Source organism: Macrobrachium rosenbergii, chromosome 1 (genome assembly GCF_040412425.1).
Source record: "Macrobrachium rosenbergii isolate ZJJX-2024 chromosome 1, ASM4041242v1, whole genome shotgun sequence".
NCBI lineage: Eukaryota > Metazoa > Arthropoda > Malacostraca > Decapoda > Palaemonidae > Macrobrachium > Macrobrachium rosenbergii.
Genome location: NC_089741.1, coordinates 48,429,473 through 48,445,354, shown reverse-complemented (window position 1 = coordinate 48,445,354; position 15,882 = coordinate 48,429,473). Strand labels below are relative to the sequence as shown.

The following is a 15,882-nucleotide window of genomic DNA, read 5'->3' as shown; positions in this document are numbered from 1 at the left end:
GTTGAAAGTCTTGGCTCATTGTTGTTAAACTAGTTTTCCCCCTTGCCCTTTTTCTTAATACTGTTATAGCTTTGATGTAATCAAGAAGAGTTTGGCGTGTGCGCGTTTAAAAGCCATATTACCCCATTACGCAAAACGCATTTGTGTATCTATGTATTTGTTTTTCCTGTTTATAATAAAATAGTGCGTGGGTAATGAACTCATGGGTTAAACTTGACGTTGCACAGTCCGGGGCTAGTCCCTCTCACCACTGGCCTACCTAAGAATGCAGAATGAAGAAGGTGCCATTGCCAAACCTTTTGGGACGGGACTTGCTCGATAAGCGTCTTGCGTTACTGTCATTTCTGACAGTAGGCCAGGTCTGGGCCTTCTTTCTTAACCCTCATACATTAGCATCATCTTTGACGGTAAGGATGCTCTCTTTATTATTATTTTTAATAAATAACTAGCGAGAGGCGCGAGGTATGCTGCGCGGGGTAGGAGGGCAGTTGAAGGATTCCCTGTTTAAACGCAGCTGCCAGTCGTGAACTGGGTCCTTCGTCTTAAGGACTTCTCTTCGGGAGTTTCATTGACATACAAATCAACGGTGCAGTACCTATGGTCACCATCAATAAATAATGTGGCCTCAAGTGAATAAAAAATATATTTCCAAGAAATTGATAAAATGGTAAAGTAAATTGACTATACATTATAAATTTTGAAGAAAACCAGCTTCCTCCACGAACTTCAAAATATCCTCTCTGGGACCCCAGGAAGGACAATAATTACCCTCTTCATCAATGAACTCTGAGAGGAAACAATTTCTTAAGTTCCCAAGGTTGGGCCACTGAACCAGGACAAAGTGCTACACAGAGACTGATGGCAATAATACGAAATAAACTTTCCCCTGAATGAATCAGTGAAGCAGAGTAAAATACAACAATAAAAAAAAACCATTTTAATCGTCAGGAAAACAGAAATAAAGTAATAAAGCGCATTCTATTAATGGGAAATCAAGCTGCAATGATTTTCTTAGATCTTCCAAGGATTCCTACCTTCCTCTTCTGGAGAGGACACTCCCCTTCAAGGGTGCCCTCAAAGAACTGGCCACCCTAAGGAGCCTTTGGCCCTGACCCTTGGGCCCTCACCAGCCCCACTTCCTCAGGTTGGCAGGATGCCTTCCTTCTCCGAGGAAGCAGCCTCTGGGTCGGACCTTTCCCTTCAAGGATGCTCTCAAGAGACTGGTGAGCCTTGAGGGCTTTTGGGCCTCATCCTTGAAGTTTTTGGGCCCTCTCCAGGCTTGCTCCCCCAGGCTGGAAGGATACCTGCCTTCCTCCGAGGAAGCAGCCTCTGGGTCGGACCCTTCCCTTCAAGGCTGCTCTCACGAGACTAGTGAGCTTTGGGGGTTTTTGGGCCTCATCTGTGAAGTCCTTGGGCCCTCTCCAGGCCTGCTTCCCCAGCCTGGCAGGACACCTGCCTTCATCTGAGGAAGCAGCCTCTGGGTCGGACCCTTCCCTTCAAGGCTGCTCTCAATAGACTGGCGAGCCTTGGGGACTTTAGGACCTCATCCTTGAAGTCCTTGGGCCCTCTCCAGGCCTGCTTCCACAGCCTGGCAGGATACCTGCCTTCCTCCGAGGAAGCAGCCTCTGGGTCGGACCCTTCCCTTCAAGGGTACCCTCAGGAGACTCTTACTCTTACATCTCTTAAAGTTCGTTCGGGTTGCCCCAGGTCCCTCAGTGTGAGGCACCTTTGATGTCTACCAGAGAATTGCTAACGCATCTTCCGGTATATTTTGCATCTTCCAGTCTTGGATGGTCTGGGATGCATCTTAGATATTTGTCGAGCTTATTCTTAAACACATCTACACTCACTCCTGTTATGTTCCTCAGATGAGCTGGTAGCGCATTGAATAGACACTGCATTATCGATGCTGGTGCGTGGTGGATTAATGTCCTGTGTGCTTTCCTTAGTTTTCCTGGTATAGTTTTTGGCACTATTAATCTACCTCTGCTTGCTCTTTTTGATATTTTTAGCTCCATGATGTTTTCGGTAATTCCTTCTATCTGTTTCCATGCTTGGATTACCATGTAGCATTCTCTTCTCCTTTCAAGACTATATAAATTTAAGAATTGTAGTCTTTCCCAGTAGTCAAGGTCCTTAATTTCTTCTATTCTAGCTGTAAATGACCTTTGTACACTCTCTGTTTGTGCAATATCCTTTTGGTAGTGTGGGTACCATATTATATTGCAATATTCAAGTGGACTACGAACATACGTTTTATAAAGCATAATCATGTGTTCAGCTTTTCTTGTTTTGAAGTGCCGGAACAACATTCCCATTTTTGCTTTGCATTTTGCCAATAGAATTGCTATTTGATCATTGCATAACATATTCCTATTCAACATCACACCAAGGTCTTTAACTGCTTCCTTGTTTGTGATTGTCTCATTATTAGGTCCTTTATATGCATATAGCATTCCTACTTTATCACCATAGTTCATTGATTCAAATTTATCAGAGTTAAATACCATCCTATTTATCTCTGCCCATTTATATATTTTGTTTAGGTCTCTTTGTAGCGAGTTCCTATCTTCATCACAAGCAATTTCTCTACTTATTCTTGTGTCATCTGCAAAACTTCTTACTACTGAGTCCTTAACATTATTGTCTATGTCTGCAATCATAATCACAAACAGCAATGAGGCTAACACCGTACCTTGTGGTACATCGGATATTACCGTAGCTTCATCCGATTTCTCATCGTTTGCAATCACTATCTGTTTTCTGTTTTGCAAAAATTCTTTTATCCATCTTCCTATACTTTGTCAACAATGTTATGTTTTCTAATTTTTTTCGCTAATATATTATGATCTACCTTGTCAAAAGCTTTTGCAGTCTAGGTAAACCACATCTGTATCTTTTTCATTTATCATATTTTTATATATGCTTTCATGGTGGACTAACAGTTGGGTTTGTGTACTTTTTCCGGGTACAAAACCATGTTGTCCTATATTGAACAATCTATTTTTCATTAAATGTTTCATTATATTTTTTTTATTACCCTTTCATATACTTTCATAATATGAGATGTCAGACTCACAGGCCTATAATTACTTGCCTCTAGTCTTGAACCACTTTTGAAAGTAGGAGTAATATATGCTAATTTATGTTCATCATAAATCTTGCCTGTATCTATACTTTGTCTTAAAATATTGCTGCTTTGCTAGCGATTGGAGAACCCTTTTTCTTTGTAATATGGCAGTATGCCATCTCAATCCTGCTGCTGGATCCATTTTTAATTTCGTATTAACCCAAAACGCTACTGGGCGATCGCCCGTCAATTAAAATTGTCTGTTGGGTGCCACACGTACGCACGCGACTACAAAAATTTCCAACCTTCGTCAACTGACTGACTGAAATTGGATTGAAAAACGTACTGTAATAAAACTCTTACATTCTAATGTATTCAATCATGTACACTTCATTTTGCAACAAATGGGGAAGTCTCTAACACAATATTTCGTTTATGGTAATTTTGAAAAACTTTTCCTGCGCCTGCCATGTAACCTGCGAAAAATTTCTGAAATTTCTTTGTCATTTTGTTCGTAAATTTTGCACTGTTTTATATTAGCCGTTTACATAAAGTTTATGTATGAAAATAATGCATAATTTCATGTAAATACGGCAAGCCAACCCATGGTTGTAACTTTTATCAGTTTTAAATATTTCACATAAAAACCACGATAACTTTGCCATTTCAACCTTGGAGTGCTTTGACCGACCGAAATGGTAAAAACGCAATTGTAGCTAAAATCTTACATTCTGGTAATATTCGGTAATTTACCTTCATTTTGCAACAAATAGGAAGTCTCAGTACACATTTGATTTATGGTGAATTTGAAACTTTTCTCATATCCAGCGCTTGGTGAAATTCTTTAGATCGTCCTGTCGCAATGTTTGCATCAGTTTTATTCGCGCAAGGCGGTGGAAATATGCGCAATTTCAGCGTAGAATCAATGAAAATAGCTCATGGTTGTAGCTTTATCAGTTTTTAAATATTTTCACATAAATCATGATAACTGCCAAAATTTCAACTCTTCGGTCAATCTTAACTAAACCAAATGGTCGAGAAAGACGCAATTGTAAGCTAAAACTCTTACATTAGTAATATTCAATCATTTACCTTCATTTTGCAATAAATTGGGAGTCTCTAGCACAACATTTTGATTTATGGTGAATTTCACGAAAAAGCTTTTTTTCACGGTCTGCGCGTAACTCGGCTGAACATCTCAGAAAATTCTTTCGTCACGTTTGTCGTAATGTTTCGTATCGTTTTACATTAGTCGTTACATAAACTTATATATGAAAATGTGCGCAATTTCATGGCAGAATGCAACAGAGAAAATAGCTCATGGTTGCAGTTTTTATCGGTTTTTAAACATTTCAAGCATCATGATAACAAGAAATTTCGACCTTCGATCAATGCTTTAACTCGACCGAAATGGTCGAAAACGCAAATTGTAGCAAAACTTACATTCTAGTAATATTCAATCATTGCAACCTCATTTTGCAATAAATTGGAGATCTCTGCACAATATTTTCGATTTATGGTGAATTTTAAAATTTTACGTCCGCGCGGTAACTCAGCCAACATCTCAGAAATTCTTTCGTCACGTTGTCATAATATTTAACGTTTTTATATTAGTCGTTACATAAGTTTTACATATATGAAAATGTGCAATTTCATGTACAATTCAACAAAAATAACTCATGGTTGGAAACTTTATCAGTTTTGAAATATTTTTATATAAATCACGATAAATAAAAATTCGACTTTCGGTCAACTCTTAATCTCGACCGAATGATCGAAAAACTGCAATTGTAAGCTAAAACACTTGGCAGTCCAGTAACCATTCAATCAATTAGCTTCATTTTTCGGCGAACAGGAAGATCTCAGCACAATATTTCGATTTATGGTGAATTTTGAACAAACATTTTTTATATAATTCAAAGGATTCTGAATTCATGCATCATTTTGTGATAATATTTTCATTGTGTTGCAATCATTTTAAGAATTTGTTATATACCAAAATCATCGCAATTTATGTACAATACAGAAAGCTCTCAAAATAACCCGTTAGAGTAAATTTTTTTGAACATGTGATTTGTATAAAATTATGTATGAAAATTTTTTTGTGCTCATGTATTTTCAATATTTATATATGATAATGATATTTTTTGTCATTTCTGATGGTTGCATCACTAAACTGTGCAATGACAAAAAATGAGCTAAAAATGAACCTTAATCTTAAAAACTAAGCGTACTGTGATTTTAAAAACTTTTTCCGCTTGTAAGCTAATTTCCAACGCCGGAAAGCATACGGGATACGTTTTTGTAAATAGAGGCTGCGGCGTTTTGGGGTTGATAGCCTGCTGTTATCTGCTTCTGTAATAATATCTCCGAAATAGTATTCAACATTTCATCTCTTATTTCTTGTCATTATCTTCATTGTCGGTTCTAGGTGTAATCTAACTTATATCTTTTGCTAATATGTTATATATTTCCCTTTTTTCATTTGTTAATAAGCCCTTCAATTCTTAGAGGGTTTATTTCTAATCTTATTTTATTCATCTTTTTGTATATGAATAAAAAATTTTAGGGTTTGGCGATATTTTGTAGGTCTTTTCTTACTAGGTCCCATTTTTCATTTTCTTTTGATTTTATAATCTTTTGTTTCTGTATTTCTATCTTACTTTTTAGTTTCCATCACTTCCATGGCATTCTTTTCTTTTGCAAGATCTTTTTCCACTTTTTCTGATTTTCTGAACAAGATCCTTCTGTCTCGGAATTGTGACTGATATTTACTTTTCTTCGTATATTTTTTCACTATTTCTCTAACATTTTATATAATATATGGGTATTTTACCTGTATATTATCACTACAAAATATGTTTTCCATTCTTTAATTTCTTTTCATTTATTTGACTAATTTATTCTTACTATAGAATTGTATGTATCATGCTATCCTGCACATTTTTCATCTCTTGCTTTTCTGTTTCCGTGTTGCTTAGAATGGATTATTCAGTTCTATGACATTATAATTAAATATTCGTATTATATACTATTATTTCTTTAATATAGTTCACCTCATTCTAAATACTAGGTCTAAAATATTTTCCTTTCTTGTTGGTATGAGGTGGTTATTTGCTGAATGTTGTGTCTCTAGTAACTTTGTATCCTAGTAGCACTTCAAATTGCCTCTTATCTTCTCTTTGCTACTTGTTGCCTATTTTTTATATTTATAACACACCACAGTCCTCCCTATGTTCTTTCCATTCTACAAAAAGGAAAGTTAAAAGTCCTGTATATGTATTTATTATGTATTGGATGGGGACAGGTCGTCTGTGATTCTACATATTCTGTCCAATTTGTCAGTATTATGTCAAACTCTTTTAGTATTAGGGTCTGTATATTACAATGTTCACTAATTTTCCAGATTCAAATTCTACTGCTATTAATTCACATTCTGTGTTACTATATTTCTCACAGATTTTTCAGCCAGTGGTCTCTCCCATATATCGCGGTTCCCCGCCAGTTTCTACTTTTTCTATCTGTTCTATAAGTTTGGGAAACCCTTTATCTGGTCATCATTACTGTGATCTCTTGAGAATACCAGGTTTCACTTATATTCAATATTTCTATTTTTCATTTTGGGTTAGTTCATCTAAGAACTCTATCTTTCTTTTGAGTAACTCGAAACTAAACCCTGCGCGCGTTCATCACTATGATGGTTTCGCGTATTATCCCATTATCTAATATGGGTAATAATAAATTTTCCCTGTCTCTTTCCTGTTCTGATATGTTGATCTTTCATTTCCAGAAATTGGAATACATTAAAAAAATCCAACTTTTCCATTATATTTGATCTTCCAGCTTCATATTTATTCATTTTGTGCATAAACCTGCATTTATCTCATATCTGCACCATCCCCTAGCATCATAGATACATTGCTTATTCCTTGTGCTATATCTTGGGTGCTGATGCCTCATATCGTGGTGTAGCTTACATTCATAATGTGTTGTTATTGCTTTTGCCTTCATCATGATCTTTGTTCCTTTCTTTATTTGTTTCATTTTTAACTTGATTTTTTATGTATTTGATTTTGATTTTGGTTTTTCATGGCTACAGGATGCATGTATCTACATTTCTTATTAAACCTACATCCATTTCCTTCTTTCCAGTTTCTACATATTTTTGGATGTGATCCTTTGCATTCCTCTTCATGCCATCCATCTAGATATCTTACATTTACCATAGCTCTCATAATTGTGACATATCTTGGGATGTTTATAATAACATCTTTCACCAAACCTGCAATTTTCTCTTCAAAAGGTGCATACTGTGTCTTTCTTTTTTTTCTTGTTCTTCCCATCAGTATAAGAATCGGGTACAACCTCTTTGGGATTTTATTTTGATTTATCATGTCATAATTTATTTCCTCATATGTATGTTGCTGTATTGCCTCATTATGTAGAATCTATGAGTTTCTCTGCATCCATACTCTTATCCTGTTCTTTGTTTTCATTACTCTTTTCTCTCTTCACATTCTTATTTTTCTTCATTTCTATTTTCCTCTTCTTCCTCTTCTTCATCTTCTTCATCCTCCACCAATCTGTACATTAAGTCTTGATTTAATGACTGTGTCTATCCATACTAGACATGTTGAGCAAAACATTTTGTGTCCTTATTTTTATTTTGCACTACTTCAGCACATGAAGGATCGTGGAGTACGTTGCAAACATAGCATTTTCCTAATCAGGTTGTGGTTACAATGCTATACCACACTCTACATAGTTTATGCTTTAGGCATCCGTTTACCTATTGCATCAATCAACATATATCACTAATTTCACCATACTTATTTTTCTTTGATGGAATGTGTTGATTTTTGTAGATTTTCTTATAAGTCTTTTGATAACTTGAACTTTCATTGGTATCCTTCCATTATTTTTCATTATATTTTTCTAAGCAGATTTAATCAGTTTGAAGGATCGTATCCTTTCAATATGTCTGTGAATGCTTTTCGCATCTTTTTGCTGACGTTGTTATTCATCTCCGCGATTAGCAAGCAGATTTCCCTGCCTGCCAGGTCATCATACTGAATATCTCCTAAGCAAGCAAGGTTTCTCCATCTTTTGCCACTGTTGGTTGACTCTCCATGATTTTCAGATTTTAATAATTAACTGAAAAATACAACATTAGACGGTTTATTGCTCGACAATCTGATATTAGCTAATCACCGATAGTTCTAAACACATTTGCTTCTATTTCATTCAGCTAATTGTATGTTAGATTTAATATCGGTGGATTATTCAGACCAAGAACATTATCTCACCAGAGTTCATGGAATAATTCTCTCTCTCTCTCTCTCTCTCTCTCTCTCTCTCTCTCTCTCTCTCTCTCTCTCTCTCTCTCTCAGGATTCCTAAAAGGCAATAGTTCTTACTGGTATGAATCACCTCTCACTCATATAAAATTAACTTGTAAGTTTTTACAAATTCACAGTGTAATTAATATTGAAGTTGTATAACAGAGGTGGTATTTACTGTGATCCTCTAATATTTAGTGGTTTCATAGTTTACCACAAGAGGTTAATGAAACTTTTCATATAATAAATTCTAAAGGTCAAGCAACTTATATTTATAAGATGCTTCACTACTCCAGAATCCTTTGAAATCGTCCTCAGCTCCTGAAGCATTCCTGGAGAAGCGCTCATTGAATTTCTGGGGAGAATGGTTCCGAATACAGATTTTGGATTTCTCCATGAAACGTTTGTTTGTTTGAATGCACACTTCGAGATTCGTGAGGCTGTAGCAGAAGGAGACGAAGACAGCTGGATTCTTGAAGACATCTTCAGGAAGCCGTGATAATCCAATGGGTGTTTATCCAGTTCTTCAGGAGCTGAAGACGGTTTCTGGGATCCTGGAGTTAGAGACCTTCAAAAAGACTTTGTAATCAATGGCTTCGTGATCCTGGGTCTTTAAGACTTCAAAGAAGACGTTATAATCAATGGGCGTTTCTCAGGAATGCTTCAAGAAGAAGACGACTTCAAAGGATCCTAGAGGAGTAGTGAAAAACGTCTTATAAATATATCTTGCTTGACCTTTAGAATTTATTATGAAGAGTTTAATTAACCTCATGTGATAACTATGAACCACCTGCATGCAGGGAGGGGAAGGAGGAGGGGAGGGGAAGAGGAAGGGTTAGGGGGAGGGGAGGGACACAGACACGCAGCCCCACACACACACACACACACACAGACAGAAAGACAGCCAAGGAAATTAATATAATAGATATATATTTTTTATTGGGATAGAGGCACGAGGAGTGTTTTATTGGAGTTCGGAATACATTTTAGCAGGATAGCGAGTTTAAGCTTGGCGGGTGGGGCTGGGGCTGGGGCTGGGGCTGGGGTGGGTCCCCATAGTTGCGCGGTCGTTGCCCTGCAGTGGATCTTTGGGTCAATAAACGTTCAAATCTCTGAGGCTTAAGAGAAACGTTTGCCCTTGATCTACTGTTGTCATCTTTTGGGGAGCTCCCCTTGTTTTACTGTTGTTGTTAGTGACGAATATTTTCTTTCATCCTTAGTGTCGATTTTTTTCTTTTTTCTCGTGCAGCATTAATAGACGCTAAAATATTTTCTAGGTTTTTTGGACATATCTGTGTAGGATAAGGTTACTTGTATGCTAGTGCAGTCATTTATATGTCTGCATAGTCTGCACTGTTTTGTTAGTTGATTTGTATATTGTGTGCATAGATTAATTTGCAAATATCGATCCTTCTTGCAAAGATATATGTGTAAATATGTATACTGTATGCATAGATTTATTTAAATGCCGTATGCTGTACACAACTTATTTGTGAAAACGCAACCCGTATGCGTTGTTTATTTGAACAACTCATACATAACTGATTTATAAATAATCAAACCGCATGCGTAAATTTGTTTGTACGTGTGTTTAAGACATTGATGATTATTATTCCTTAATTTGCATAATATGGAGTGAAAACACTTGCCCTAGCCTAGTGTTTGTTGTTTGACCAAGGTTCTGGTTGTCTTAGTTCAGCACACCCTCTGCTATAACCCTGTCGTGATGTTGCTTGTCGTTCCCTTCCTTTGAGAATTAAGGTCTCTCTCTCTCTCTCTCTCTCTCTCTCTCTCTCTCTCTCTCTCTCTCTCTCTCTCTCTCTTTTACGTTCGTTTTATTTCCTCGGCGTGACCGTCTTGCATGGTGACATTCTCTGTAAAACCGGTTGTTCTCGGGGAGGGCAGATTTTTAACTTGGCCGTAAAAACGCAAGAGCGAGAGGTTTTTATTTCAACAGATTTGCTGTTGTTTCTGCGAGAAGATATTTTTCAGAGGGAGGGTTCAGTTTATTGTCTTGAATGACATTGTAAGCAGAATTTGCATTCTTTGCTTGATATGTTACGTTGAAATGTAAGATTTAATCCGAACATTGTAGACTACGTCTAAAGTCCAGTTCGAGTGGTTGAAATTTTCTCTCTCTCTCTCTCTCTCTCTCTCTCTCTCTCTCTCTCTCTCTCTCTCTCTCTCTCTTCTCTCTCTCTCCTTCTTCTTCTTCTTCTTCTTCTTTGTAATGCTTTATGTCGAGTTTTAAAATTTTTATGAAAACGTGGTGTGCCTAAAATCCGGTTCAAGTTATTGAAACTCTCTCTCTCTCTCTCTCTCTCTCTCTCTCTCTCTCTCTCTCTCTCTCTCTCTCTCTCTCTCTCTCTCTCTCCTCCTCCTCCTCTCCTCTCTCCCCCTCCTCCTCCCTCCTCCCCTACCTCCTCCTCCTCCTCCTCCTCCTCCTCCTCCTCCTCCTTTGCTTGAAATGTTATGTCGAGTTTAAAAATTTTATGAAAACGTTGTGAATTGTGCCTAAAATTCGGTTCAGTTATTGAAATCCCCCCCCCTCTCTCTCTTGAATGCAGTTTTGGGAATCTGGTTTTATATTTAGTATAGAATTCTGTTTCCCCCCTAAACGAAGTGAACAAGGTCTTAACGAAGTGAACAAGGTCTTAGTGATTAACAGAAACTCGGCGATAGTAGTGTCTTAGAAATATGATAACATGCTAGACAGAAATAGCCACGTCCACCCAGCCAGTATTTCGGACGAACAGCCTTTGATGCGCATCTTGCAAAGAAGGCGGGAAAAAAATAGGAAAGTCTAGATGCGCGAGTGGCAGTGCAAATGACAGGTGAACTTGAATGTTCATCCCTTACTCGTTGCATGGCTCGTGTAAGCAGTCTTTGTGAATTCTACTGTAGTTACAGCTCACCAATTTGTTGGTTAATTTCTCCCTAGTAACTGCTATTTTGTAGGTTAATTTCTCCTTGGTAACTGCTATTTTGATGGTTAATTTCTCCTTAGTAACTGCTATTTTGTTGGTTCATTTCTCCTTAGTAACTGCTATTTTGTTGGTTCATTTCTCCTTAGTAACTGCTATTTTGTTGGTTGTTTTCTCCTTAGTAACTGCTGTTTTATTGGTTAATTTCTCCTTAATAACTGCTATATCGTTGGTTATTTTTTCCTTAGTAACTGGTATTTTGTTGGTTATTTTCTCCTTAGTAACTGCTATTTTATTCGTTAATTTCTCCTTAGTAACTGCTGTTTTGTTCGTTATTTTTCCTTAGTAACTGCTGTTTTGTTGGCTGTTTTCTCCTTAGTAACTGCTATTTTATTCGTTAATTTCTCCTTAGTAACTGCTGTTTTGTTGGTTATTTTTTCCTTAGTAACTGGTATTTTGTTGGTTATTTTCTCCTTAGTAACTGCTGTTTTGTTGGTTATTTTCTCCTAAATCACTACTATTTTGTTTGTTAATTTCTCCGTAGTGACTGCTGTTTTGTTGGTTATTTTCTCCTTAGTAGCACTTGAATTTTTCGGTTAATTTCTTCTTAGCAGCATGTCAGTTTGTTGGTTAATTTCTCCTTAACAGCTCGTCAAAGTGAAGGGTAATTTCTCCATGGTAATTCGTCATTTGTTGGTTAATTTTTTCGTAGCAGCTGGTCAGTTTGTCGTTAATTTCTCCTAAGCAGCGCTCTAATCTGTCGGATAATTTCTCCTTAGCTGCTGGTCATCGCGTCAGTTAATTTCTCATTACCTCGCCAATTTCCTGGGTAATTTCTCCTCAGCAGCTTGCCAAAGTTCCTCTTAATTTCTGTATGTTACCCCCAAATATTTTAATTATTTTCTTAATGCAGATAACTTTGAACCTTTCTTGGCACTGTCTCCCAATTTTTCGGCCAATTTTCCTGTAGCAGCTCGCCAGTTTTTCGGTTAATGCCCAACAGGTTGACATTTTATGGATTTCTTAACTCCTATTTCTCATTTAGCTTCGTAGTAACGGGTATCCAATTTGATGGGTAAATTCTCTGTATTAGGCCTCCAGTGTCTGGATTTTTTCAGCTGTAGCTCGCTATCGTCCGGTTAGTTTTATAGCAGCAGAGTTCCTATTTCTTGGTTAATCTGTCAGTCACTTCTCGTAAGGATTTCGTCAATTTTCCGTTAATTTCTGAGCTCCATTTCGTCTCTTTCTTGTTCATTTTTCAGCCGCAACCCGCCACTTCTCGGTAATTGCATGTCAGCAGTTCCCCAGTTTTTGGTTTATTAGATGCAGTTCATCAGTTTCTTTCTCGATTTGTCGTCAGCAGTAGTAGGTCATATTTTTGGTTCATTTCCCGGCAGCAGCAGGTTGCTAGTTGCTCGGTTAATATCCCAGCAGCACCTCGGGAGTTGCACGGGTAATTTCTCAACAGCAGCTTCCTAGTTGCCCGGTTCATATCTCTGCAGCAGATCGCCAATTTGTCGAGTTTTGTTTCCCCGTTGGGATCTTCCGACAATTTATTTCCCCTCTGAGGAGAGACGTAGTTGAATGTTGTTGCTCATACGATAGGCGGAGTTATATGCTGCTTTTGTGGTCATTTGTCACACGGGAAGCGTTTTGTGGATGTAAATATGAAAGGAGTTTTTTATTTTATATTTTTTTGAAGGTTGTAAACACCAGTGTTTTATATGTGGGGGTTGTGGGGCAGTTGTAAAAAGTGGGGCAATAAAGAAATATGTATGGGGAAGTTGTGGAGACGAATATGCTTGTGTAGAAATTGTGAGATCTACTGTGTATGTATGTATATGTATATTTACATATTAATTATCATTTAGCTTGCTGGGTGCTCTTCTCCATTCAGTCTTAATGGAAGTTGAGGATCCTTCCTAATTGCTTATATCTTCATTTGTTACCCCAAAATTCTTCCCAGTTGGAGCTCTCCTTTGGTCCGTGAGTTGTAATGTAATGATTTCAGTGTCCCTTCAGATTTGATGGTTCAGATCTCATCTTCAGCACACCACCTCATCTCATTGTTATATTTTTCATTGCGTTTAAGTTTTATTCTCATTCTTTTCCGCCTGTAATTATTTTTATTTTACGTTAATTAACGGGTAATTGGTTTAGGGTTGAATGCTTGTATCTCGGCTGCTTGTTACTTCCTTTTACATCTTGATTTTATTATGATACATGAATGGGTATTGAAATCTTTGATCCTTAAGCTTTTGCTCTCATGCTGCTTGTTACTGCTCCATTCGTATTTAGATTATTTTTTGTGTTTTTTTTGTTTTTTTTTTGTTTCTGCGTGCTCCTCTTATGTTGTATCTCCATAATCTTCCCTTCAGTGGAAAATCCATCTTTCGACTCATTTTATGCCCATCATTATCGCTTTTGACGTGTGCTTCACTCTTCATTTGTGCTCTCTCTTTTTCTCACACGGCCGCTCGGCTTAATCGTCGTGTAGGTTTCACTCCCTTTTTCCCGTCTTACTCGATTTCCCCTCCCTGTCCACCCCTTATCCACCTCCATTCCCCCTTCCTATCCACCCCCTATCCACCTCCATTCCGTAGGTATTATTATTATTCATTTGGCGTAGTTCTCTTAACTCCCCTTTTCGCTTCTCTTAGGTCAGGGTGTGGCATGAATGAGCCAGAGGCAGCAGCAGTCAGCGTAAAGTGCTCGAGTGTGTGTGTGTGTGTGTGTCCCTGTGTTTCTGTGAGTGTGGGTAAATGGAGGATGGGGAGGGGGGGTTCCCTCCCTCACCCTTCTTTCTCCCTTCTCCCTCCCTTCTCCATTCTCGCCGGTTTAGGGACGGGAGGGATGTTCAGGGAAGGGAATAGGAAGTATACAGAGAGAGAGAGAGAGAGAGAGAGAGAGAGAGAGAGAGAGAGAGAGAGAGAGAGAGAGAGGTGGGAGGGGTGATAAGGAGGAGAAGAGTGAGCCAGGAGGGCACCGTCAGGTAGGTCATCTTTAAGGCACTGCCGTCATCGCATTCTGTCCCTGAATCTGCTGGTGGTGTTGGTGATGGGAGGCGCGCTCTCGCCGCTGCTGCTGCTGCTGCTGCTGCTGTTGGTGCTGCCCTTGGATGGGGAGGGAAATTCGGGGAGGAACCAGAAGCCTCCTCCTCCTCCTCACGTGAGGGGGTCAGGAACCTCAAGGGTGGGAGGAAGAGGAGAAGGTCGACCAGAGTACAAGTTCGCCATGGTCATGGTTTGGGTCGAAAAGGGAAATGTGGATCCTCCTCCTCCTCCTCCTCCTCCTCCTCCTATCCTTTTGGAAGGTCATTGTCATGCAGATGTCATAGACGATGATGTTTTTGTCTTTGTTTTTATTGTTGTTGTTCTCCTCAGTTCGATTTTGAAGAGGTGTCTTGTATCCTTTGTGCTCTCTCTGGAACTTGAACAGATGTTCTTTGTGTCATTTAATTGTATCTGTCGATTCCGTGTAGGATGGACAGTTATTTAATGGAGGGGTGAGATATTTTTAAGACTTGAATCCCGTCAAATATGTTTTCATTCGAAGCGGAATGTCTCGATTAATTTGTCGAGATCTGAATATTGTCTCTGAAGAAAATCCCCAGATGTAATTTGATGGGAGATCTTGGTTGTCTCCTGTAAAATACTCGTTTAATATTGAGTTGTATATATTGTTAGAGGTTTGTTCAGCACGTCACTAAATCAATTATTTACGCTCTCTGTTGGCTCTTGAGCTCAATTGTGACCCATATACGCTTGTCACAGTTTATCTTATGGATCTAATTGTTTGGTAGATTTGTATTCTATCAGAAAGATATCCTTACGTCATCCTCTGTGTCGACCCATTTACCTTCCTGCCACCGTATCTTGCAATACCAGCGATGCTATTTCATCATCTTGTAGCGTTACATATACGAACCGAATACAAAGTACATTCTTTAAATTTCATTCTGGCTAGCTGCTGTTGTAGCATCGATGTTTTCCTTTGATAAAATAGAAGGGAAGGAGTGAAGGGATTTGGCAGTCTACGAACTTCGAGTACTTTATATTGCAGTTGAAGGTGCAATAGTTTGATTAGTTTTTACAGTACTTGGAGGTTTATTAATATGTAGCTTTTATGATAGTTGAATGCCTCATAATCAGAACGTTTTTTGTTGTCCGAGGTTTTTTCGTTTTTGAACCCTTTTAGTGCAGTCGACCCAACATTCATGAAGGCTCCCTTCACGAATATTGGGTCAACTGCAATAGAAAGATTAAAAAAGATTAATAGGCTTTAGCTTAATTGTATTTGAAGGTTTAACAACATGTTCAAGTTAGGTTCAAGAACAATTAATGAAGGCTTTAGTGAAGTTGATATATCTACTTTAGACCCTCCTCTCGTGTAGAAAACCTCCTTAGTGTTATAGAGGTGCCTTGAAGGTTTCAGATTCTTTGTGAGATTTTAAGGTCATGAGTGGTTTGGAGTAAAGGTTCACAGATTTTTAGTTTTCTGAAAAGAAAACTATTGTGCCGACTTTGTCTGTCCGTCCGCACTTTTTTCTG

General features: G+C 38.1%; 1 protein-coding gene across 6 annotated transcripts in view; it reads left to right on the top strand.

Moving 5' to 3' along the window:
* Positions 1–15,882, top strand: part of fwd (phosphatidylinositol 4-kinase beta fwd) — a 428,358-nt gene that overhangs the window by 19,889 nt on the left and 392,587 nt on the right. The gene's annotated exons all lie outside the window — the stretch shown is intronic.